Raw genomic sequence first — 26,516 nt, forward strand, 5'->3', positions numbered from 1 at the left:
ATTAATTTAACAACTAATTAAACACATACACATGTCTACAAATTGCTACCATAATAATTTATAAACAAATCCCCAAATTAATCACTCCCAGGTAAATCTTCACTATGACAACAATAGCCCATAGACTTTAAACAGACACCAGGCAAAGCACATTTGACCTTACAAATTCAAAATGAGGTTCCTTTCAACTTGCAGACACAGTTATAGGCTTACAGGCTGGTTAGATCTTAAATGCCTCTACTTACATACACAAACTCCTTTCTGTTTACACCAAGCTTCCCCTTTGAATGTAAATTTTTCATTGTATTACTAGGATTTTTAATTTTACCTCTCCTAACAATAATCATTTCATTCCACCAATTTTATTAGTAATATAAACACATTGGTTGGCATCTCCTAGTTCGGAACAAGATTTTACCCATTCTTTTGAATGGTTTATTTAAAAATGCAAATTGCCCTTTACCTTTTAACTTCCTTACGTTTATCTAATTAATATCTCAAAACTATCATACATCAAAGCACCCAGACTAGCTGGCTTTAATCCAATTAAGTCACACGGAAACACACATAGACACAGACCCCACTACAATTTCAATTTAAAAATAATTTCCAATAACATTATAGACACTAATCTCTTCATGACAGTCTTCCACTCGAGGTTCAGTGGTGAATGTCTGAAGGTTTGGCTGGTCTGACCAAAGAGGAGCTTCTGCTACCTGAAAAGAAATTGGACAAACCAGTCCTGTGAAGAGTGAAGACAATTTAGAGCTGAAGTCCCAGTTGAGCATCTCTTTACTGGTGATCCTCTTGGGAACTTGCAGTTGTATGTAGTTGACGACAGAGGTTGTCTTGACATCTTCTGTCACTTTAAGACGGCTAAGGGCAACACAGATATTTCTGCTCAAGAGAAAAAAGATTGGTTTTGGGTGACATACATGACTTTCAGTATCTGCTTAGTGACTCCAGGGTCATGCCTATGACCGGAAGTCGGATTCCTCCAGGAGCGTAGAATGGTGTATCATGTCGTTCATAGCCAGAGGTCTCTCAGCCACAGTTCCTTTTGTGAGAGGGATGTAACACTCGCTCCTATATCAAATTTGAAGTTGGTGGGATGACCATTTACTGAGATGCCCCCATTCCAAAAAGAGAATCTAGGATCTTTGACCTCACCTAAGAAGCACAGTAGTGTCTCTTCCTGGTGTGGTACCTCAATCTCAGATTGTCTTAGGATCCTCCCCACTAGTCTGGGAGCCTTAGCTTTGTGTAGCTTTCCGAAGTGTCTGAGGTAGTTGCAGTAGAATCACTGCACTGAGATTGATGGGCATTGCTCGTTCATCCTAGGGTCTTAAAAGAAGTGGCTAGCGAGATAGTTGGTGCGTTGGTTTTAATTTTCCAAAACTCACTAGATTCAGAGAAGGTTCCATTAGATGGAAAATAGCAAATGTAACTCCTTTATTCAAAAAGGGAGAGAGACAGAAAGCAGGAAACTATAGGCCAGTTAGCTTAACATCTGTCATAGAGAAGATGTTAGAAGCTATTATTAATGTTATAACAGGGCACTTAGATAAATTCCAGGTAATCAGGCAGAGTCAACGTGGCTTTGTTGAAGGAAAATCATGTTTAACCAATTTATTGGAGTTCTTTGAAGAAATAACAGGTGTTGTGGATAAAAGGGAACTGGTGGATGTGCTGTACTTTGATTTTCAGAAGGCAGTTGATAAAGTGTCACATCAAAGTTTATTGTGGAAAATAAAAGTTCATGGTGCAGGGGGTAACATATTGGCATGGATAGAAGATTGGCTAACTAACAGGAAACAGAGTAGGCTTAAATGGCTCATTTTCTGGTTGGCTAGATGTCGAGTGGTGTGCCTCATGGAACAGTGCTGGGACCTCAACTCTACAATTTATATAAATGTTTTGGATGAAGGGACCGATGGTATGGTTGTAGTTACGTAGGAAGTTGTGAAGAGGTTAGGTGAGTGGGCAAAGATCTGGCAAATGGAGTATAATGTAGGAAAATGTATGGATGTCCAAATAAAAAAGAGGCTTATTATCTAAGTAGTGAAAGATTGCAGGGCTCGGAGATGCAGAGGGATCTGGGTGTCCTCATGCATGAATCGCAAAAGGTTATTATACAAGTGCAGCTAGTAATTAGTAAAGCTAATAGAATGTTATTGTTCATTGTGAGGGGAATTGAATACAAGAGTACGGAGGTTATGCTTCAGTTATACAGGGCATTGGCGAGACCACATTGGAGTACTGCGTACAGTATTGGTCTCCTTATTTAAGGAAAGATGTAAATGCATTAGCAGTTCAGGGAAGGTTTACTAGATTAATACCTGGAATGGGTGGTTATCTTATGTGGAAAGGCTGGACAGGCTTGTGTCCACTGGAGTTTAAAAGAGTAAGAGGATGACCTGATTGAATACATAAGATCCTGAGGGGATTTGACAGGGTGAATGTGGAAAGGACATTTCCTCTTGTGGGAGAATCTAGAACTCGGGTCTCTGTTTCAAAATAAGGGGTCACCCATTCAGGATAGAGGTGAGGAAAATAGTTTCTCTGGAGGGATGTAAAACTTTGGAATTCTCTTCCTCAAAAGTTGGTTGAGGCAGAGTCTTTGAATATCTTTAAGGCAGAGGTAGATAGATTCTTGATAAGCAAGGGGGTGAATGACCATCAAGGATAGGCAGGATTTTGAGGTTAAAATCAGATCAGATCTTATTGAATGGCAGAGCAGGCTTGAGGGGCTAAGTGGTCTTCCTGTTCCTAATTCAAATGTTTGTATGTTGTCTTTGAGGTTGTTTGGCTCCATAGAGCTGACATGGTCACCCACCCTTTTGGGTTTGTCTTCCTTGACCTGGAGTCTCTCTTCCCTTTTGTTGCTTTACGAGCTGGACAGTTGGGGTTGCTCTGCAGCATGGCTTGCTTTTGCAAAGTAAAATGGATCAGCGCTGTTGGTGGATTTCAGACAGTCTGACTATTTTGATGGCCTTTACTAGAGTTAGGTCTTCCTTAGTTTTAGTCTGTCTGAAAGGACATCGTCAGCCACTCCAACAACAATTCTATTCCTTATGAGCCTTACGAGTCCTGACTTAAGGTCACCGCAGTGACAGCCTTCAGCCAATTTGTAGAAATCATTTATAAAAGAGTCAACTGATTCTCCAGGCTGGTGGACACATTTGTTGAATTTTGTTTCTCTAAAATTTTGTTGCTTCTTAGATTAAAACATGTATTAAATGACTTTAGAACTTCATCAAATTTATCTGAGGATTCGTTATTTCCTTGCCTTGCAATAATATCATCGGCTATCAGACCTATTGAACAATGAAGTGTATCCACTTACTCAGCTTCTGTCTTTCAATCTAGTCCTGAAGGTTTGATTTATCTGAAGAACCTTTTTCACCAAAGTCCCAAATTTTGTGTTTGGTCTGGTCCTTGGATCAGTCTGAATTGGTCTGGTAATGTTGATTTGTTGTTTGATAATGTTGCTTTAAAGTTCAGGAGAGTACAACTTTAAATGCAGTGCAGGTTTTAAAGATGGCGCTGCAGTAATTGTTTTTCAAAGAGTCTTCTTGCGCTTGTCATGTTTGGGCAGGCTCCCACAGCGATGGCAGTCCTGACTTCTTTGGGGCTTATTATTTTGCAGCAGTTTGTTAAATCAACGATTTGGGGCCTTCCCTGTCATATTGAAGGATTTTCAGACGTTTTACAATTGGTTCTTGGTTTCGGCTGAGGTTTTAAACCTTCCGACGCATTTTTTTCTGTTACAACAAGATTGGCCACCACGTGGTATGATGCTAATTCTGAATCTGGGCTGAACATCGCAGTGATTTCGAAAACAGATTGCTTAAACCTTTTTACAGCACTGAAGATTTTTAAACTAGCCTTGGCTTAGAACTGACTGTTTAACTCACGCCTGCCAGGTCCTTTGACACTGCACTCTGTGGGCATTCACAATGGGCCTTCACGATCTCTTGTGCTCTCAGCTGCAGAGTGGAGTTATTTTTTCTTCTGCCTTTCTGCTTCAAGTTCTGCAATGGAGCTTCTTTCAGGCGATCTCCCTCTGTGTCTTCACTTCAGGTGCTTTCAATCAGGTCAGAATGCTCCCCCTTCAATTTTCCAGCTTTTATATTTCTGCTCCACCTCCACTGACGTTGTGAATTTTTCCACTAGCTAATATCATGTTGTATGTTCAGTAGGTCTCACAAAGAAGTCCTGAGTCTTATGTGGTTGAACGTTAACTCTTTATTGGCAACACATAACCATGTTCATATGTGCAGGGTATAGCCTAAGCTATGGGCTAACTCCATGCTTGCTCCTATACAGGTCTCTGCCCAGTCCAGAACAGTCCCTAGTCTCAGGTCTTGTTTCATTTTACATCACACTGTGGACGGTACTGTTTCCCTGTCCCACATTAACCCATGATATGCCAGATACCCTTAAGCTATAGAGACCACTTCCATTTTCTCATTTCAAAAAAACATAATTTCCAATCTTTGAAATGAGCTTGAGTCAGACCTCCTAGAGCAAGGCTCCTGGCGTTTTGAACCTTGTGCACCCTCCTCTCCCAGGCCTTGCCCAAGACATTATAGCAGGAGCTCTTTAGGGCAGTACCCTTGGTTCAACCATCTTCAGTTGTTTCACCAATGATCTTCCCTCCATCATAAAGTCAGAAAAGGGGATGTTCGCTGATGATTGCACAATGTTCAGCACCAATCAAGACTCCTCAGATACTGAAGCAGTCTGCACCAATGTGCAGCAAAACCTGGATAACATTCAAGCTTGGGCTGATAAGTGGCAAGTAAGATTCACGCCACACAAGGGCCAGTCACTGACCATTGCCAACAAGAGAGAATCTAACCATCTCCCTTGACATCCAATGGCAATTCTATCACTGAATACCCCACTATCAACATCCTGAGGGTTAACATTGACAAGAAAATGAAATGGACCAGCCATATAAATACTGTGGCTACAAGAGCAGGTCAGAGGCTCAGAATCCTGCAGTGAGGAACTCACCTCCTGACTCCCCAAAGCCTATCCACCATCTATAAGGCACAAGTCAGGAGTGTGATGGAATACTGTCCTCTTGCCTGAATGACTACAGCTCCAACAGCATTCAAGAAGCTTGACACCACCCAGGACAAAGCAGCCTGCTTGATTGGCACCCCACCCACCACTTTAAACATTCACTCCCTCTACCACTGATGCACAGTAGCAACAGTGTGTACCATCCACCAGATGCACTGCAGCAACTCACCAAGGCTACTTCAACAGCACCTTCCAAACATGCAACCTCTACCACCTGGAAGGGCAAGGGCAGAAAACGCATGGGAACACCACCACCTGGAAGTTCCCCTCCAAGCCACACACCATCCTGACTTGGAAATATATCGCTGTTCTGTAACTGGGCCAACATCCCGGAAGTTCCTTCCTAACAGCACTGTGTGTGTATCTACATGGACTGCAGCAGTTCAAGAAGGCAGCACCTTCTCAAGAACATTTAGGGATGGGCAATAAATGCTGGCCTAGCCAGTGACGCCCACATCCCATGTACAAATAATAAAAAAAAATGAAGGAACGCCGATATATTTCCAAGTCAGGATGACCTGTGACTTGGAATGAAACTTGCAGGTAGTGCTGTTCTCATGTGCCTGCCACTCTTGTTCTTCTAGATGGTAGAGGTTGCAGATTTGGAATGTGCAATCAAAGAAGCCTTGGCGAATTGTTGCACTTTGTGTATGGTGTACATTGCTACCATTGTGCCCCAGTGGTGGAGGGAGTGAATGTTTAAAATGATTGATTGGGTGCCAATCAAGCAGGCTGTTTTTCCCTTGTTGGTTTTGAGTTTCTGGAGTGTTGGAGCTGCACTCATCCATGCAAGTGGAGAATATTCCATCACACTCCTGACCTGTGTCTTGTAAGATGGTGCGCAGGCTTTGGAGAGTCAGGAGGTGAGTTGCTCACTGCAGAATACCCAGCCTTTGACTTGCTGTTGAAGTCACAGTATTTATGTATCTAGTCCAGTTAAGTTTCTAGCTAATGGTGACCCCAGGGCTTGATGGTGCAGGATGTAGCAATGGTAATGCCATTGGAAGTTGTGGGGTGGTAGTTAGGTTCTTTTATTTGGCATTTGTGTGTTGCAAATGTTACTTGCCATGATTTAAACAATAGTTATCCATCTATGGAATCCTTAAAATCATTTCTGCGGGTCTAAGACTAATATGTTATTCCATTCCTTACACCAATAAAAAGCAAAGACTTCCATTTATATAGTGCCTTTCACAACCTCAGGATATCACACAACACTTAATGGTTAATAAAGTACTTTTGAAATGTGCTCACTGTTATAATGCAGGAAACGTGACTGTCAAATTTAACACAATAAGCTCCCAAAAATAGCAGTATAATAATGACCAGATAATCTGTTTCTTGTGATATTGATTGATGGATAAATACTGTCCAGGATACCAGGATAACTCCCTGCTCTTATTCAAAATCGTGCCATAGGATCTTTTACGCTCATCTGAGAGGGTGGATGGGTGCTAGGTATCATCCAAAAGACAGAACCTCCAACAGTGCAGCACTCCCTTAGTTACTGCGCTGTCAGCTTGACTTAATGCTCTCAAGACCTGGAGCAGAATTTTCTGCCTGTCAGACGGGCGGGTCTGACCCAATCTCCGGCGGGCGGGGAGTCGATCCCTGCCAGAGAAGCGGGTCCCACTTCCATTTTACGTGGGCGGGGCAATTAAGGCCCGCCCAGCGTGACGTCCGGTGGGAAGCGCTATGCACTTCCTCTGCGGGCGGGGGGGGGGGGGGTGGGGGGGGATTCCCCAAAAGCGAGAGTGTGCTCTTTCGCACATGCGCATGAAAGAGTGCACATCTCCCTGAGGCTAAGTGCAGCCTCAGGGAGATCGCTTCCATGTTGAAAAATATGAAAAATAGAAAAAAAATTTCCCTAACATGTCCCCCTCATGTGACAGTGTCACATAAGATGGGACATGTTCATAATAACTTTATTAAGCTTTTTAAAACCCTACATGAAACCTCATCCCGCCGGTGGATGAGGTTTCATGTTTTTTCTATTTGCCGCCGGGGCTCCTGGCCTGCCCGCCAACCTTAAGGTTGGACAGGCAGGTCCTTTAATTGTTTGAATGATCCTGTCAATGGCCTCAATTGGCCATTGACAGGTTGGCGGGCCCGCAACCGATTTGGCTGTGCCCCTGCCTTCCAGAAAATTTAAATGGGGCGGGATGATGTCGGGGGTTCCACCCGATGTCATCTCACGTCATTTTACGCGTCGGCGAGCGGGCCCCGCCCCCTGCTCGCCAACGGCACAATTCTGCCACTGAAGTGGGACATGAACCCACAACTTTCAAGCACAATGCACACCAAGAGCACTTAGGAGCCGGAGCAAAACTTACACAATGGATTTTCATAGGAGTTGAACAATTTAATGGCCCATAACTTCCGTGCTCCCCAGTGTCCTATTTTGGGTCTACCCCAATGACATGCTGGGGAATCCCTCTCAGAATTTCCCAGGTAAAGGTTTGCACGGCAAATTGCCCAGAAGTGCACACTTCCTCTGGACAATTGCACTGCACTGGGAACCATCCGAAAATGCGATTTAAATCGCAAACTTCGGATGGTTCCGCTGGGATTATACCAATAGTTACTCAGAAAAAGCTAGAAGAATTAAAACCTCTCCTAACTTCTCTGAGTAACCAGACTAAACCCACCAACCACCCCCGTGCCCCCCACCCCCTCACACTTAACGACCCCGACACCTCACCTCTGACAACCCCCGACACCCCACTTCTGACAACCCCCCAGCCCTCCCTGGACCTCCGACACCCCCCCACCCCCCTCGACCTCCGACACCCTCCACCCCCCCCGACCTCCGACACCCTTCAATCCTCCCCCGACCTTCGACACCCTCCACACCCCCCACCGACCTTCGACACCCTCCACCCCCCCCCCCGACCTTCGACACCCTCCACCCCCCCCCCCCGACCTTCGACACTCTCCACCCCCCCACCCCCACCCCCCCCCACCCCACCCCCCCCCGACCTCCGACACCCCCCCACCACCCCGCCTAACTTCTGACTTCACTGGGGCCTGCGAGGGAATCTTTTGATGCAGGCCCCAAGTAGCTCTGGTGAATGGAAGCATCAATGTAACTTTGAAGACCAGGTAAGTAGGTATTTGTTTCTTCTAATCCCTGTGGGCCTGCACTTTCTAAACTAGTCAGAGGTTACGGCCTAATATATAAGGTTGAAGAATTTTTGTGAATAATTTAGTATTTCTCTGTTTTTATATTAGACACCTTGGGAAAACTTCTAACCCCAAACCACGCTGGGTTTGAGTCAGATGGGAAGTAAAACATCACAAACTCCAAGGCAAATGACCTCAGCCCCATCCACATACAACATTAATGGAAGCAGGATGGGAGGTGTGGGTGAATAACCCACCCCCAGGTGGCAGGTCATTCATTGAAATATTTTAACAAGACTAAATATCTCAGATTCTTTCTCTGTTCCAGCTTTATCATTGGCCAGCTAGGTTTCCTGGAAGGGCTAAGTATTTTTCCAACACTGTCTGTGGGCCAGGAACAGCTGGAAGGCTTCACCCTGGGAAAACCTATAAACCTATACAGATTGAAACTCTGCCCTCACCCACAATCCGAAGCCTTCCTGATGTTCTCCATGGTCCACTGTACTCCTGACTGCACCCAGGTCTCACAATTCAAACACCATCCAGAGGACAAAAGTCCACCCCCCCACCCCGCCCACCCCACCAACCCCCATCGTTTTCTCCATTCCTCCGCTAATCTCTGGCCCCTTGCCCAATATAACACAGAAAATACCAGCATATTCTAAATTATAATGCACAATGGCAATAATTGGCTGAAAAATAATACTGTACAAGACCTAGAAATGAAACGGAATGTTCTGTGCCCGTTGGCATCGGGCGTCATAGCGGGCGTGAGTGGACGATATGGTGGGAAGGCCAAAAATCGGTTTCACGCCATCATGAAGCCAGTTTGCGATCTTCCATTCTGCCCGTCTATGGCGGGCTGCATTTCCCGCTGCTGCACGTCGGGAACTTCATTGTCATACATCTGCGTAACATTATAAGCCCTGCTCACTGGAATCATTCCCCCCTAGCTGGATCATCTGGGAACATCGGTGTGATTATTACGCCAACATGTTTCACAACTGTTCATAAGCAACGTGCACCTGGAGAGCTGCACTTCACTCAGGATTTTGAGAATAGTTTCCCTACCTTGCTACGGGCAGCACTCGCGGTCATCAGCACCAGGCTTCACAGGCAGCACCACATCACTTTTAGGGGGGCTCAAGGGCAGGTCTCTGCCTACCAGACCAACCATAAGGCGGGGCTGGCACTTCAAGGGCTAGGGCTGGAGTCAATGGGAATCGGGGGAAAACTCTCCGCTGGATAGAGTCATACCTAGCACAAAGGAACACGGTTGTGGTTGTTGAAGGTCAATCATCTTAGCTCCCGGACATCACTGCAGGAGTTACTCAGGGTAGTGTCCTCGGCCCAACCATCTTCAACTGCTTCATGAATGACCTTCCTTCCATCATAAGGTCAGAAGTGGGGATGTTCGCTGATGATTGCACAATGTTCAGCATCATTCGTGACTCCTCAGATACTGAAGCAGTTCATGTCCAAATGCAGCACGACCATATCCAGCCTTGGGCTGACAAGTGACAAGTAACATTCGTGCCACACAAGTGCTAGGCAATGACCATCTCCAACAAGAAAGAATCCAACTATCGTGCCTTGATGTTCAACGGCATTACCATCACTGAATCCTACACTATCAATATCCTGGGGGTTACCATTGACCAGAATCTGAACTGGACTGGACATTTAAATACCCTGGCTGTAAGAGCAGGCCAGAGGCTAGGAATCCTGTGACGAGTAACTCACCTTCTGACTCCCCAGTGCCTGTTCACCATCTACAAGTCATAAGCCAGGAGTGTGATGGAATATTCCCCACTTGCCTGGATGAGTGCAGCTCCCACAATACTCAAGAAGCTCGACACCGTCCAGGACAAAGCAGCCTGCTTGATTGTTACATTCATTCCCTCCACCACAAAGCACAGTAGCAGCAGTGTGTTTCATCTACAAGATGCACTGCAGGAATTCACCAAAGCTCCTTAGGCAGAATCTTCCAAACCCATGACCACTGCCATCTAGAAGGACAAGGGCAGCAGATAGATGGGAACACCACCGCCTGGAAGTTCCCCTCCAAGTCACTCACCACCCTGACTTGGAAATATAACTCCGTTCCTTCACTGTCGCTGTGTCAAAATCATGAAACTCCCTCTCTAACATCACTGTGGGTGTACCTACACCACATGGAGTGTAGCAGCTCAAGAGGGCAGCTCATTACCACCTTCTCAAGGGCAACTAGGGATGGGCAATAAATGCTGGTCCAGCCAGCAATGCCATATCCCGTGAATGACTAAAAAAAGGTACTGCTGCCAGGGATTATCCTTTTATTTATCCACCAGTCAGGATTCATTCCAGCGGCATATGGACAGAATTACAGAAAGTATCCCTGGATGCGTATGCATTGCCTATAATATTGCGGTGATTATGAAAACCAAAGAGGAGCATGACCGAAATCTGCACTCATTGATGGCAGCAGCTCGTCATGAAGGACTCGTCTTCAACAGCAAGAAATGCCAGGTGAACGTGGGACAGATTAACTTTTTCAGTTCTATCTATTCAAGTTCCGGGACCAGTTCTGACCCAGGCAAACTCAAAGATGTACAATACATGCCTACACCCCAGGACAAATAGAATTTGTAGCGATGCCTTGGATTTTTCAACTTTATAGCAGCATACGTAACAATTTTGCTCATAGAGCATTATCACTTACAGAGCTGCTAAAGAAGGATGTACCACATGTATGGTAGGAAGACCATCAAAACGTATTTGAGTCACTTAAACAGGCATTGTCAGGAGAGACATGTGTTCTACAATACTACGACCCAAGAAAGGAGAAGACCTTAAGAGGTTGACACATCTCAAAAATGGTTAGGAGCGTGCATTACACAAGATGGCAAACCAATTGCACTTGGTTCCAAATGTCTTACACAAGTGCAATCCAATTACTTGCACATAGGCCAGGATTTTCCCCTCAGCGATTTGGGGGCGGGGCCCACTCGCCGAGGGGAAAATGATGCGGGATGACGTCGAGAGGAATCCCCGACGTCATCCCGGGCCATTTAAATCTTAAGGAAGGTGGGCGGACAGCGAAATCAGCTGTCCGCCCGCCGACCTATCAATGGCCAATTAAGGCCATTGACAGGCTCATTAAGATAGTTAAATGCCCTGCCCGGCCAACCTCAACCCAGCGGTCTGTAGATTATGAATGAAACTTCATCCACTGGAGGGATGAAGTTTCATTACTGTTTTGTAAAAATTTTATAAATTTTATGAATTTGTTATCAACATGACATTGTCACATGAGGGGGACATGTTAATAATTTTAAAATGTCTCTATTTTTTGACTTTACTTACCTTTCACTAAACTCCCTGAGACAGGACTTTGTCTCAGGGAGCAGTGTGCTCTTTCGCACGCATGCGTGAAAGAGCGCACTTTGACAGTTGGGGATTCCCTCCCACGTCGGAACAGGAAGCGCATCGTGCTTCCTGTCGGGCAGGCCACTGGGCAGCCCTTAATTGGCCCGCCCACTCAAAATGGCGGCGGGCCCCATTTCAGCGGCGGGGTTTGGCTGCCCGCCTGCCGCCAAGCCGGCAGGGCCCACCCACCAGCCAGGGGCTAAATTCTGCCCATAGAGTGTGATACACTCACTCTGATATTCAGTATCACAAGGCTCCACACATACCTATTTGATAAACAATTAATTATGAAAACTGACCACAAACAATTGGAAATGATTTGGCACAAGCCACTGACAAGTGCACCACCCAGACTACAAAGACTTCTGATAAAAATACAAAAAAATTGAAGCCCATTAAGAAACCGGGTAACAAAATGGTTAGTCGGGCACACTGAGCAAGTTACCCAATCCAAAAAAATCTAAGGATGTGGTATGCACATTGGGCAAAAGATTTGAGTCATACATCCTACACAAGGAACTTGGTTACCTGCAGAAGTATCCAAAGTGTGCAATGAGCCTAGATCCTATGAAGTCAAACGCCAAATGGAGCAATGTTAAGAAGGAACAGAAGCCAGCTAAGAGAATTGTTTAACAGTATAACACCTAGCAGTCCAACTGTGTCCAGAACAGATCCAAAGGTGGACTCAGAAATTATTTTCCTAGTGGTCTTCCACAGTTTCAATCAGCACTCTGGCAATACACAAGATACCAACACACCCATGAGTCAAAAACACCCAAGTGATAAATCTAGATCTCAGAAAGATCATACCATTATGAGATCTGGGAGGGTTGTTAAACCACCTATACGTTATACAGACTCAAACTCTTAAATTCTTAATGTTAAACTCTTGAGCAGAGTTTTTTTTCCTGTGTAAATAGTTTTCGCTACTATCCTAACATATATGTATTCCCACTCTTTCTGTATGTAATGTAATCTTGGAAAAAAAGGTGTGTTGTGATATTGCTTTAAGAGAGAATATGCTAATGAGTAAGTAGGTAGAATGTAAACCATATAACCAGCAGACGTTGTTCAGAGGAGCTTTCAGTTTAGTTAGTAGCATGTGGTGTGAAGGAATTGCAGCTGTACTTTCTTGATAACAATAGCTGTTGAATCATTATAGTAAATTTGTCTACTGAGCAATCCTGTACTACATTTTCAGTTAAACCAAACCTGTTTGGTTTACCAATGCTGTGTGAGTTTGGCAAGTTTGTATTAAGCAAACATGGAAATACAACAGTTACCACACCCCTTTACTACAGCAAGACTTGGGCTGTGCATCTGCCTCACATAAGGGCACTAGAAAAACTGCATCAGCAATGCCTTTGGTGCATCCTCTGGATTCAACGGGAGTATCATCAAACAAACACCTGGTATCTTTCTTGAAGCCAGGTCCACAAGCATTCAAGCAAAACTCCAGCAAAATCAACTTCAATGGACTGGTCACTGTGTCCGCATAGCTGAAAATTGTCTGCCCCATCAGGCCCTCTGCTCTCAACTCTCAAATGGCCACAGTTCCAGGGAAGGACAAAGAAAATGCTGCAAAGACACTCTGAAACTCTCCTTTAAGTGCAACAGCATTAACCTTAATGTTTGGGAGGAACTTGCTACTAATTGTTCAGAAAGGTGACAACTTGTCCATCAAACTGAATCACACTTCGAATCCTCCTTAATGAGGCAGAGCAATGGCAGGGAAAAAAACAGTAAACAATCTCAGGGTCTCACTACGTCATGGAACATCATGCCCCATTTGCCCAAAGATCTGTGGGTCAGAAATCAGCCTGCTCAGTTACATGATGATCCACATGTTACATCCCCATGGGGAAACCATAAACCAAAATAACCGGATTTAGCGAAAGCCCTCCAACTGAAGAAATTACCAACACGATTTCACTTTTTGTAACTTTTACTTTAACATGAATCAGAACCAATGCAAATTAAACATGAATTAACAAGCAAACAATACTTCAAATAAAAAGGCAATTTTTACTTTAAATAGTTGATACAACAAAGATACATCTTACAAAACCACGGTTACCCACATCACTCCCTGCACACGTGGCACCACGTGCAGTTCCAAAATTCTCTAACTCAGCCTCGAGAATGTAGGATCTCTCACTTTCCCACTCAACTAATTCAGTCCTTGAGTCGTGTTCACCAGCAGCCATATTTCATCCAAGGTCCCTGGACATGTTTAACACCAATAAGTGCACATCTACGGACCCTCCCTCACCTGGTCACACCAGTTCTGATAGTGTAGCTTTCCAGCGTTCCTTTTCAACTGACCAATAATACCCAGCTCACAATCTGGGCGCTGATACAAACTCTCAGCTCTTCCGCATGCCTGAGCTATTCGATTTAGGATTCAGACCCTTTTAGCTCATGTTTACATCTCTTCCCCAAAAGCTTCTGGGATTCTATTCTTTTACTTACAACCAAACGAAAAACCAGCTTTCCATAGAGAACTTTGCTGCCTTCTCTTCACACAAATTCTGTGTTCTTCTTTTTGTCTATTAAATACTTTCACTTTGTGTCTGCATCTGTGTGTTGATAACCTTCACCCTCCAGCTCTCCTGTCTTGCAGCTCTCCTTTCTATCTGGCCACGTGGCTTCCATATCTTACTTCCTGTTGGTACCACTTCCAGGTCAAGTGTCACCAGGTCACATGGATTAGTATTTCTTATTATCCAAGAAAATTACAATTGATCTCTTTACAATTGATGCAAACTCTTAAAAGTTATTTTCAAACATTTTTAAAATCAAGTTGCAGACTCCTCAAACATTTTAAAGAAATTACAAATTTTCCTTAATGTTACTGCTTCCCGTTCAAAGGTCGTTACACATGGCAGAACCTCACATCCTTGAGAAAGCACCATCCTCAAATCAAGGGACTCCGAATATATGCTGGGGCCTGAGTAGTGTTACTGCAGCATTTGAGCTTCTCTCTCACAACTAACGATAATATTGAAAGTGTAGATGCATAATTACTCTCTACCTTACTCTGGTTTATCTATTATTAGAATTGTAGAAATAAGTTGCAACTTTTAACATATGTTTCACTACAGTGTTATTAGTTTTAAGATTTATTCTTATGTGAAAAGTTGACAAATCTCTTTCTGCATTGTAGCCCTTTCCCAATTTCATCTGCTGTAATCTGACTAAAATAGTACCCAAAAATTAGTTTGAGTGATCTGTCATTTAATGCATAAAATTTAACATACAGAAAGGTAAAAATTTTACTTTGTGCTTGTGTAGCACTTGTGCAGTTTGTGTAATCTACCCTAAATATCTCCAGTTTATGGGAAGTGATTAATCAGAAAGCCACAGCAACAAATGCAGGTTTTTTTTAATTAGCATCACCGGCTATGCCAGCATTTTTAATGCCCATCCCTAATTGCCCTTGAGAAGGTGAGGTTTAAACATATGCACTAGCTGGTTGTCCAATAGAGGCAGTATAACTATAATTGTTATACAGAGTGGCTTATTTTATTGAGTCTAATAATGTCAGATTATTACATTACTGACAATTTGCTTTCTGAGGGAAGATGGTGGCATAGTAGACTAGTAATCCAGAGGCCAAGACTAATGCTCTGTGGGCACGGGTTCAGATCCCACCATGGTAGCTGGTGGAATTTAAATTCCATTAATAAAATGTGGAATTGAAAGCTAGTCTCAGTAATAGTCAACCCTATAAACCCTCAACCCATAAACTATCATTGATTGTTGTAAAAACCCATCTTGTTCACTAACGTCCTTTCAGAAAGAAAATCTGCCATCCTTATCTGGTCTGGCCTACATGTGACTCAGCACCCACAGCAATCTAGTTGACTCTTAACTGTCCTCTGAAATGGCCTAGCAAGCCACACAGTTCAAGGGCAGTTAGAGATGGCAACAAATGCTGGCCTTGTCAGCAGCCCACACCCCATGAAAGAATAAATCAAAATATTAAATGCATTGTGTTGCTTTAGAAAGTAACAGCTTGTTTTGTCCATATGATTCTATTTTAATCCATTGTGTATTTCTTCCAAATTTTGCTAACAGTCAATGTCCCATGGAGCAGAACCTCGTATGTAATGATTAAGGGCTGTGACATTTTCCTACTGGTTGTGCTTTGGTTCTGCTGTGCACTGTTGATCTATCACAAAAAAACCAACTTGGAGCCTTCAACAGTCATAAATGTGGCATTAATACTGATGCTGCATGCAGATGAATAGCTCAAGTGAAGAACACGGATCCAGGTGACACAATGATAGGAAGAGCATTGTCCTTATGTTGAATTATTTGCTTAAATTCTCTCTCATTGACAATGCTTTTTCGAAAGCAATGTCCATTATCCAGAGGAAGCTCTAAGGAGATATGCTGAGACTGTTGCATGCTTTGATGGTAATTTTGCCTCAGGCATTTGTCATCTAACCTACAGGGATAACAACTTGTAATGGTGGTGCTTCTTTAGTGCACAATGTAAGTATGCATATTGCACCGAGATCTCTATTACAATTAAAATGGGGAAATAAATCATAAACACACCATGAACAAATAAAGTTTGGTATCAAATTTGTGTCATTTCACCACTTATTTTGTGTGCAATGATTAAATTCACACAAACAATAATTATTCCTTACATTTTTCTACTTCTGTTCCTTTTCTGTTTGTTCCAATGGAGCTGTAGTAACTCTCAAGGTTCTGTCTGGATATATTTAGCAGCAAGCCTGCTTGATGAACATCTTCTCAATGATCTATGGCCTTTTGAATGAATATAAAATCTTGCATTGTTGCTACTTCTTATTTAAAACCAGAGCCATCACTGCTATTTTAATAATTTAAATAAGTCACAATAATATTTACTTCAAGAATATCCTTTCCCAAGTACCTCAGGAGAATAGTGCCAGTTGTTAAAATGTTTGCAAATTGAGTCCCCGATGACTTTATGGTAATTATTTTTTGTTGCCTGACAATGGAATGAGGCATGGCCAGTCATAACAGTGATGCTTATTGTCACTGGTAAATATCAAGGCCCAATGAGAGGTGCCTGGATGTGCGATGACACACATCTATCTTTATTATGTTTAATTTTATCTTTTATATGGGAGGAATCCAAATAGAAACTTCATTATCTGGAAGACTGAAAATGATTTCCCCTCAACCTGACATGAATTGTACCTTATTTAGGTAGGGCCTAAAAGTGCTTTGTTGCTAAGTTTGAGAGTATGAGGTCTTGACTGATCAATATCAGCAGAAATACAAAATAAGGCACAAACTTCATTTTTGATTTCTGGCCTGCAGCTCCAGCACTGCATGAAAGGTGCAGGTAAATAAAACATGAACGAAGCTTGCAATGACCTCATTGCGCGCCGTGAAAACTAGAAAAAAGTAGAAGGGTGATGCTTTACATTTCAACTTCTTTAGTAAAAGTAATGGCAATTATGGACTTGGTGAAAGATTATTTTCATTTTGTGTGTAAGCTTCTGTCATCAAATACTTTTAGAAAAGTGTTGGCTTCATCTGATAACCTTTTGATATGGTTTTAGTTGTATCAAATTATATTGTACTCAGAACCGGTAAGAAAGTATACTTTTTGGGTCATTGTCCCATTGACTATACAGCGAGACAGTATGGGGTAAATTTTGTCTTTTGGGTCAACAGTCGGTGCATTCAGGAGCCGGCTCCAGGCAATGTATAGGCCGCTGCCATTTTGAGTCCTGGACCTCGAACCTGACTCTGTGAAATGCAGACATGAGAGGAGGCAGGGAAGGGCCCTGAGGCAGCAAAGGACTGGTTTTCAGACCATAGAAATATTAGCTGGCTGTGGCTCTGGTGACAGCTGCAGTTCAGTCCTGAGTGGAAGAAAGACCGAGAGAGATCAGCCTCGGTCAACTGCACCCTTCAGTATTTTATTGGGGCCCAGAGGACTACCCACACTCCTCCTGGCCTCACAGAACTAAACTATGGTCAGGATTTTTCGCGGAGCAGGCGGTCGTGCGCCCGACCCGCTCGAGCATAAAATGACACGCGATGACATCGGGCGAGCGTCCCAACGTCATCGTGCACTCACGTGATATTTCGGTCGGTGGGCACACGCGGGAGTTGGCAGCGTGCCCACCGACAATTAAATGGCCTATTAAGGCCATTAACAATCCAATTGATTTAAATTTTTTCGCTGTCCGTCCAACCTAACAGTTGGCAGGCAGGCAAAAAGGCCAGGCAGCCTTTGCAATTTTTGCAAAACCTTATCCACAGGTGGGATGAGGTTTCGATCCGTCATTAAGAAATTTTTAAAAATTTCATCCTAATTTCTAACATGTCCCTGCTAATGTGACAGAGTCACATGAGGGGACATGTTTGTTAACATTTGAAAATTTTTAACTTATTTTCAAAACTGTTCCTGTGCCTCAGGGAGCTTTTCCAGCGCACACCCACACGCATGCTCAAAGTACATGCTCGCCCACCTCCCCCTCCCTCCACTCACACAGGCAGTGCTGAGCGCTCCAGCACGTGTTTCACACTGGGCAGGCTTTAATTGGCCCACCAGGGTAAAACCACGGTCCGCTTCCCAACCGCCATTGCCCGCCCCCACCGAGCCTGCCTGATGAGGGCAAAATTCTGCCCCATGTATAGTGTTGTCTTTAGCTGGATCGCCAGCGAATACTATATGGAGTGTACATGGTGTGCATTCCACATACTGCTCTCCTGAACAGGCAATCACAGAATCATACAGCACGGAAGGAGGCCATTCAGCCAATTGTGTCAGTGCCATCTCTTTGAAAGAGCTATCTAATTATCCTCATACCCCTACTCTTTCCCCATAGCCCTGCACATTTTTCCTTTACAAGAATATATCCAATTCCCTATTGAAAGTTACTATTGAATTTGCTTCCTCCACCCCTGAAGGTAGTGTCTTCCAAATCATCACGACTCGCTACATAATAAAAAGTTCTCATTTCCTGCCTGGATTTTTTGGTGATTATCTTGAACCTGTCCTCTGGTTACCAACCACCCCATCAGTGGAGGCAATTACACCCAACATCCTCTATCAAAAGCCCTCATAATTTGGGTTCTATGTGTATCATAAGAGCCCAATTTTTATTTTAATGGAACAACTGCCTGACTCTGGAGCACTTTGGTAGCTCAATGGTAGGCCTGAGGAAGGATTACTGTGGCCACAGGACAGAGGGATCAGGGAATATTTCTTTCATCTGATTTTTTGGGCATTACTGCTTTATTTGCACCAATTTGGAAGTCTCCAAGTTCAGTTTAATGTACCTTTAGTGCAACAGTGTTAGTTTATAAAACAGTGACCGGAATTTTATCACAAGGCAGGATGTCCTGCCGCTGGAGCCAAAAGTGGGACCTAAATGCATGTGGGTGGCAGCAGGACCCTGGGTGGCATTTTAATGGCAATGACCAATTAAGAGGCTGCCAGCAGAATTGCCATCCAATTAAGGACAGCAGCCCACCTCCCAGAGCTGCCAGCCCAATCAGAGGGCAGGCAGCACAGCAGCCTCCACAATGTCACCAATAAACATGGCTATTGCTGTGGCTGCAGGAAGAAGAAAACTGCCTCAGTGCTGCAGCACCCTTGAAGGCAAGGTAAGTTTATTTTAATTTACCATGCCGAGGCCAGGCAGGCTATGCCCGATGATGGGGGTGGGGGGTGCTGCTGGGGTGGATGTGGGAAACCTAGCAGGCATGGACACCACTCTGTGGAGCCTGGAGTGGCCATAAAGTAGGGTTCCCCAACCCTCCTCATCAGGAACCTGCTGGGAGGCCAACATGGTTTACCTGATGGCCTCCCCGCATAGTGGCGGCCCCTCCCGGCACCAGTAAAATGCTGAGAGGAGTGAGAAGTGGCCAATAATTGGACAATTAATTGGTTTAATTCAATACCTGCCTCCGGTTGGAGGACAGCCATGCGGCTCAGGTTCCAGGGAATGGTAATATCACACGGCAGTGGGAAGACGTCAACACACGCCCTCCCAGTGCCTTCTGCTGCCAATTTACGATGCCTCCTGCCTCCCAGCCCATTTCCAAAGGGTTGGTAAAATCTAACCCAATTTTTCCTATGAAGAATAACCAAATCATTTCTCATGAAGGTAAATCCCAATTTTGTACCTTAATACTCAGAATGATTGTGTCCTAAAACAAGGCAAGTTTAGGCCAAATAATGAAATCAGGTTCAAAAGATGTTTCATGTGTCCAATGACCAGGAATGAAACAGTATGACTCCACTTATCCCAGAATCTTGTTTCCTAAGGGATTCAAAGCCTGGAAATTGTCCAAAAGGCTGTGAACAGCCAGTTTTGACAATCAAGGCAAAAACTTTATCAACTTCCATTTCCATTTAAAGAAAAAGACTTGCATTTATATAGCATCTTTATTGACCTCAGGACATCTCAAATCACAAAGCACTTTACAACCAAAGCTCAACTTTTGAAGTTTAGTCACTATTGTAATGTAAGTAACACCGCAGCAAATTTGTGCACAGCAAGCTACCACAAACAGCAATGAAATAAATGGCCAGATCATCTATTTTAGGTGTTGGTTGAGGGCTAAATTTCAGTCAAAACACCAGGAGAACTCTTGTGCTCTTCTTCAAATGGTCTCATGGGATCTGTTCTGTCCATCTGCAAGCTGAGATGGGATCCTGGTTTAACACTCTGTTGTAGGTTTACCAACCAAATCTACTGAAGACAAATGGATATTTGTGATTTTGAAACATGGGGTGGAGACTTCTTTCAATTATCTTAATGTCTTTTTTGGCGTGGAAGTACAGAAATGAGTTCCCTTTTCTCAAAATCATTCCCTTTTTATCGTAAACAGGAGATATATTCTATTTTAAAATGAAGTTTCTAAGTATGCTCTGAGTGTCCCTGATGCTAATGTACAATATTTCAAATAAGTAGGTCTTTCTAATAACCATCATCCAGTAACATACTGCAGCTAAATCCCCTGAGTTATGTTGAAATTAGGGTGTTGAATTATCTCAGAGTATATACATCATGGTGAATATTTCCCTACTTAATTTGGAACCAAAATGTTTTAATTTTCAATTTATGATGTCAAATTATAGCAGGTAAAGCCTATAATGTTCCTTTTCAATGTCATTCATCCCATTATTTAATTTGCAAATACAGGTCCTGTGTCCGTTATCCAAAATCCTCGGGGCCGATCGCATTTCGGATTTCAGATAATTTTGGTTTTTGGATACTGCATATAGGATTAGGCCAACTTACATTACAATAGCCTAAGCCAAGGCTAGCTATAGTCTAAAATAAATAGAATAGCTAGAAAAGTAAGATGTATCATTGAATAACAAATACAGGGTACCTATGATAAGTTCCCAACCCTGGTGCCGTCTGTGATTCTGCTTGTAGGAAAGGGTTCAGAGTGTCAATGTATTCTGCTAGGAGGCATTCTTGAATAGTTCTTCCAGCTTCATCTGCCTCATCAACATTGGTTTTTGTTTCATACATTTGTCTTTTATTGTCTTGCTCATCTATAATTGCCTGTTGGTCAAGTGCATCTATTAACCCATCACACATCTTAATAATATCGTCTATGGGCACTTTCTCTACCGTATTCACTATGTCATCCTCATCATCATTGTTTTTATTGAGTTGGTCTTGACATAACACCCGTTCTGTAATCGCCCCCTCAGTCAAAGAATGCATGACGGAACCATTTATGTAAATATTAAATGCTTCTACAGTATCTTCGGCCTCCGGTGTATTCACACATTCTATTGATATACCTTTTGCATACTCAAGGAGCTGGTTTATCAGATATTTTTCCTTGTTCTCATGAAAACCTTCAAAGGCATCATCAATATTATCGTCTTCAATGAACATTGTTACAGGCCAAAGGTTGTGCCAGCTGTTGGCCAAGAGGTATCTTTATCAACGAGGCACCAGGCATTAGCAGATATGTAGATGGCATCCTTAACTGTAAACTTTTTTTGGAAGCCTTCCACTCTCAGCCCTCTGTTCACAGCACCAAGCATGCTATTCAAGAAAGAGCCTTTATTTTTGCATTTCATGGACCAAAGAATGCTTTGATTCATTGGCTGAATTAATGATGTTATGTTGGGGGGAAAATAAACATCAAAAACATTGTTCTTCACCAACTGTTCAGCAGGGTGATGTGCTGACCAATTGTCCAGGAACAACATGATTTTACAGTTTTCATCAAGTCCAGCTACCCACCAATGTGCACGTGCCTTAGGTGCAAAGTGGTTGTGAAACCAATCAGGTCCCTGATTATCCAGGCTCTCTTATTGGCATAATACTGAACAGGTAATGTTTGAATACCCTTGGAGCACCTGGGACACTTGCTGTTCCCGATTACAGCCAATTTACATTTTTGTGTGCCAGCTGCATTGGCACGACCAAGGACAGCCAGCCTATCCTTAGCATCTTTAACACCGTTTGATGCACTCTCCTCAGCTGTTACTAGCATTTTCCAAGGGACCTAACGCCAGAACAAACTCATTTCATCAGCATTGTAAATTTGTTCAGGTGAAATGTTTTCACCTGAAATTAGCTTAGAAAACTCACCAATAAACTTTTCGGTGGCGTCATGGTCTGCAGATGCTTTATCGCCACAAACTTTCAAAAACCTGATACCATGAAGCTTCTTGAATTTCTGCAGCCAGCCTGTTGTGTATTGACATGCACCCTCAAGCCTCAGTCCTTTGTGGTAGATCTTGGTTTACTGCATGATCAATGGGCCAGTCAATGGAAACCTTTCACTCCAGCACTGATGAATCCACTCCATCATAACACGATCACGTTCATCATTTTTCGACCTTTGGAAAGTTCTCCTATCATTCATTAACTTTTGTGAATCACTTTCGTTATAAAATTTCAACAATTTGCTTTGCTGCTTCTTTAAATCATATATGGTAGGGATGCCTACCCCATACTCCTCACTCAATTGCCTCACAGTCACATCGTGGTCAAGTTTTTGCAACAACTCTGCTTTCTTAGCAATTGATAGTGAATTTTGCTTCCTTTTCCTTTTCTCATTGTTAGCCATAAGGGTATCTGATGGTCTTTTTGACATGTTCGCCACAGAAATCACAAGGTAAACAGTGCAGACAAACAACTAGACTTCCGCGCTAAAGGTCAGCAAGTTTCTTGTTGGCTTGGGTGATGTTAGCTCAGGTCATGTCAGCTCGGGTTGTGCCAGCTTGGTCATGTGAGCTTGGGTCAGAGACTTACCACACTAAAGGTTGGGTGCAGTTGGCAAGTTTCATGTTGGCTCAGGTCGTGTCAGCTTGGGTCATGTCAGCTTGGGTCATGTCAGTTCAAGTCATGTCAACTCGGGTCATGATGGCTTGGGTCATGCGAGCTCGGGTCAGAGACTTCCCACGCTAAAGGTCAATGAGATTCAAAAGAATTGTGGTTTTTGGATATGTTCAGTTTTCGAATTTACTGGTAAGGGATGCTTGACCTGTAAAGGCAATGTATCTTTGCTGGTGCTATCTACTGGCCCATGTAGGTTGCTTTAAATAGGAATTGGTTCACGTGTTGCATCTAAAAACAATCAAACAACATCAATATTAGAATATTAGATAATTTGGAGGTAATTACTGAAGTAAAGAAGACCTGTAACAATCCTCAGGGGTTGGACAGGGGGTTTACAGCTGCTCGCCCATGTGGGGAACAGGAGGAGGTTGTTGGACTTAAGGCAAAACCCAGAAGGTTTTATATTGTGGATATAAAGAGAGAGAGAGTGAGAGAAGGTGGAGTGCCATTGCAATTGCTGACTCACATCATTTATAGAATCATGGAGCCATACGGCACAGAAGAAGGCCAAGTGGCCCATCGTGCCTATTCCAGCTCTTTGAAAAGTACAAGGGCAAAGATTCCATTTTTCCTTTACAAAAGATATCCAATTCCCTATTGAAAGTTACTATTGAATTTGCTTCCTCCACCCCTGAAGGTAGTGTCTTCCAAATCATCACAACTCGCTACATAATAAAAAGTTCTCATTTCCTGCCTGGATTTTTTGATGATTATCTTGAACCTGTCCTCTGATTACCAACCACCCCATCAGTGGAGGCAATTACACCCAACATCCTCTATCAAAAGCCCAGATAATTTGGGTTCTATGTGTATCATAAATTTCATTTTAAATAGGGCAACTGCCTGACTCTGGAGCACTTTGGTAGCTTAATGGTAGGCCCGAGGAAGGATTACTGTGGCCAAAGGGCAGAGGGATCAGGGAATATTTTTTTCATCTGATTCTTGGGCCATTACTGTTTTATTTGCACCAATTTGGAAGTCTCCAAGTTCAGTTTAATGTATCTTTAGTGCAACAGTGTTAGTTTATAAAACAGCGACCGGAATTTTATCACAAGGCAGGATGTCCTGCCGCTGGGGCCAAAAGTGGGACCTAAACCCATGCGGGTGGCAGCAGGACCCTGGGTGGAATTTTAATGGCAATGACCAATTAAGAGGCTGCCAGCAGAATTGCCATCCAATTGAGGACAGCAGCCCACCTCCCAGGCCTGCCAGACCAATCAGAGGGCAGGCAGCACAGCAGCCTCCACAATGTCACCAATAAACATGGCTATTGCTGTGGCTGCAGGAAGAAGAAAACTGCCTCAGTGCTGCAGCACCCTCGAAGGCAAGGTAAGTTTATTTTAATTTACCATGCCGAGACCAGGCAGGCAGTGCCCGGTGATGGGGGTGGGGGGTGCTGCTGGAGTGGATGTGGTAAAACTAACAGGCATGGACACCAGGGATGCCCTTCTGTGGAGCCTGGAGTGGCCATAAAGTAGGGTTCCCCAATCCTCCTGACCAGGAGCCTCCTGGGAGGCCAACTTGGAACTTCTTGAATAGCAGGCTTGGTGCTGTGAACAGAGGCCTGAGGGTGGAAGGCTTCCAAAAAAGGTTTACAGTTAAGGTTTCCATCTACATATCTGTTAATGCCTGGAGCCTCGTTGATAGATACCTTGGCCAACAGCTGGCACAACCTTTGGCCTGTAACAATGTTCATTGAAGACAATATTATTGATGAAGACTTTGAAGGTTTTCGTGAGAAGTGGGAAAAAGAATGTTTTACCCGTCAGCCGCAATGGTGGCTTTTCACACTATATCATCTCAATCGCGCCTCATGAATCATGCATTCCAGGGAAACAAGTCATTTCGCTGGCAGGCAGTCTCCGATTTACCTGCCACGCTATCACCTTGCTGCTTCCTCATGCCAGGCGCCATATTTAAAGTGCAGCCAAGCGCACACCTTTCAGTGCTTCCAGCCCAGACAGCTGCACAGAAGACATGGCCCCAAAAGGTAAGAAGACTGCAGCCCCCCGATTCAGTGACGCGTCCCTGGAACACCTTTTGGTTACCATGGAGGCCTGCTGTGATGTACTCTATTCACCACAGTGCAGCCCTTGCCGCACCCCCCCACCCTCGCCCTCACAACTCGCCTCAACCACAGTGCAGCCCTTGCTCCGGCACCGCACTGTCAGCCAGCCGGGAAAAAGTGACTTGCTTGTGCCCTTGCCTGAATATACGGCACCAAAACCTTGAGGTCCAACGGGTGACCCTAACAAGCACTGCGCAACGTTACTGTGCACTCACCTCCGAGTTCCCCTTAAAGTGTAGCTCGCCAGGTGCATGCCTTATAAATGCTGTTGTGAAGCATGTCCACCCGGATGATCCAGCGTGGGGGGATGATTCCAGCGAGCAGGGCTTATAATGATTTGCAGATGTATTAAAATGAAGTTCCCAACATGCGGCAGCGGGAAACGCAGCCCAGCATTGACAAATGGAGCAGACAATTGAAAACTGGGTTCACGACATCGTGAAACTGATTTCTGGCCTTCGTGCCATATTGTCCACTCATGCCTACCATGACACCCAACACCAACGGGCATGGAAAATTCCTGCCTAAGTCCCACTTCCCTGTTGTTTTCCCATAGCCCTGCAAATCTTTCCTTTAAAAAAAAATACCCACCTCCCTTTGAAAGTTATAATTGGAAGTTATAATGGAATCTGTTTCTTCCACTCTTCCAGGCAATGCATTTCAGATCATAATAATTCATCATGTAAAAAAAATTCTCCTTGGGCTTATTCACCAATTATCATAAATTTGTATCTTCTAGTTACTGCAATCCTGTTAGTTAAAATATTTTGTCTCTCTCTGCTCTATCAAACATTGCTACAGATATTGTTTTACAGTTGATAACTAAATATAGGCAACACCAAGTTCAATATTAAGATAATTCTACAACATTCACTTTGTATTTGACTGTCATGTAGATCGAATAATGTCTTTCAGACAGAATTGTAAAAAATGACATTTGTGTTGTCTCTCAGAAATATCTCAAAAGCAGGATCTTTGTCCATCTGAACCATCAGAAGAGACAGGCAGCTTAACATCTTATCTGAAGGAAGGTATCTCCAACAACGCAGCACTCATTTCACATTGCACTGAAATGTCAGCGTTGATTATATGTTCACGTCCCAAGGGTAAGGCTCATATCTACGAGGTCCAAATTTAAAGGCAGGAGCACTAAAAGCAGAGTTAAGTTGACACTTACATCCATGCTTTGGAGTCAAAATCTAATGGATCATTGTGTTTCGCCTCCTTGGTATTTTAGGGGCAGTGTGAATATCTACTTATGCATGGATGACACTATCAATTCGTGAAACAATTTTAGCTCCTTTGATGGACTAATTGATTTCACTGGGGAACAAGTAGATGGGGCATATTCAGTAAATTTCTTCAATAAATTAAAAATAAATGGTCAATTTTGATCAGCTCAGTGCCTAAGAAGTACAAGGTTAAAATAGCCACCAAACGTTGGTAAAATTGTTAATTGTTATTCAAGCCTTGAAATTATT

General features: G+C 43.5%; 1 protein-coding gene and 1 long non-coding RNA gene across 2 annotated transcripts in view; both read right to left on the reverse strand.

Annotated features, from left to right (window-relative positions):
- Positions 1–26,516, reverse strand: part of LOC144682022 (uncharacterized) — a 287,087-nt gene that overhangs the window by 75,387 nt on the left and 185,184 nt on the right. The gene's annotated exons all lie outside the window — the stretch shown is intronic.
- Positions 20,022–22,453, reverse strand: LOC144682024 (uncharacterized). The gene is made up of 2 exons (XR_013576908.1): positions 22,215–22,453; positions 20,022–20,345 (listed from the first exon to the last, which is right to left on the reverse strand). It is a non-coding gene; the product is annotated as an uncharacterized LOC144682024 (long non-coding RNA).

This window comes from Cetorhinus maximus, chromosome 6, assembly GCF_964194155.1.
Source record: "Cetorhinus maximus chromosome 6, sCetMax3.hap1.1, whole genome shotgun sequence".
Lineage (NCBI taxonomy): Eukaryota > Metazoa > Chordata > Chondrichthyes > Lamniformes > Cetorhinidae > Cetorhinus > Cetorhinus maximus.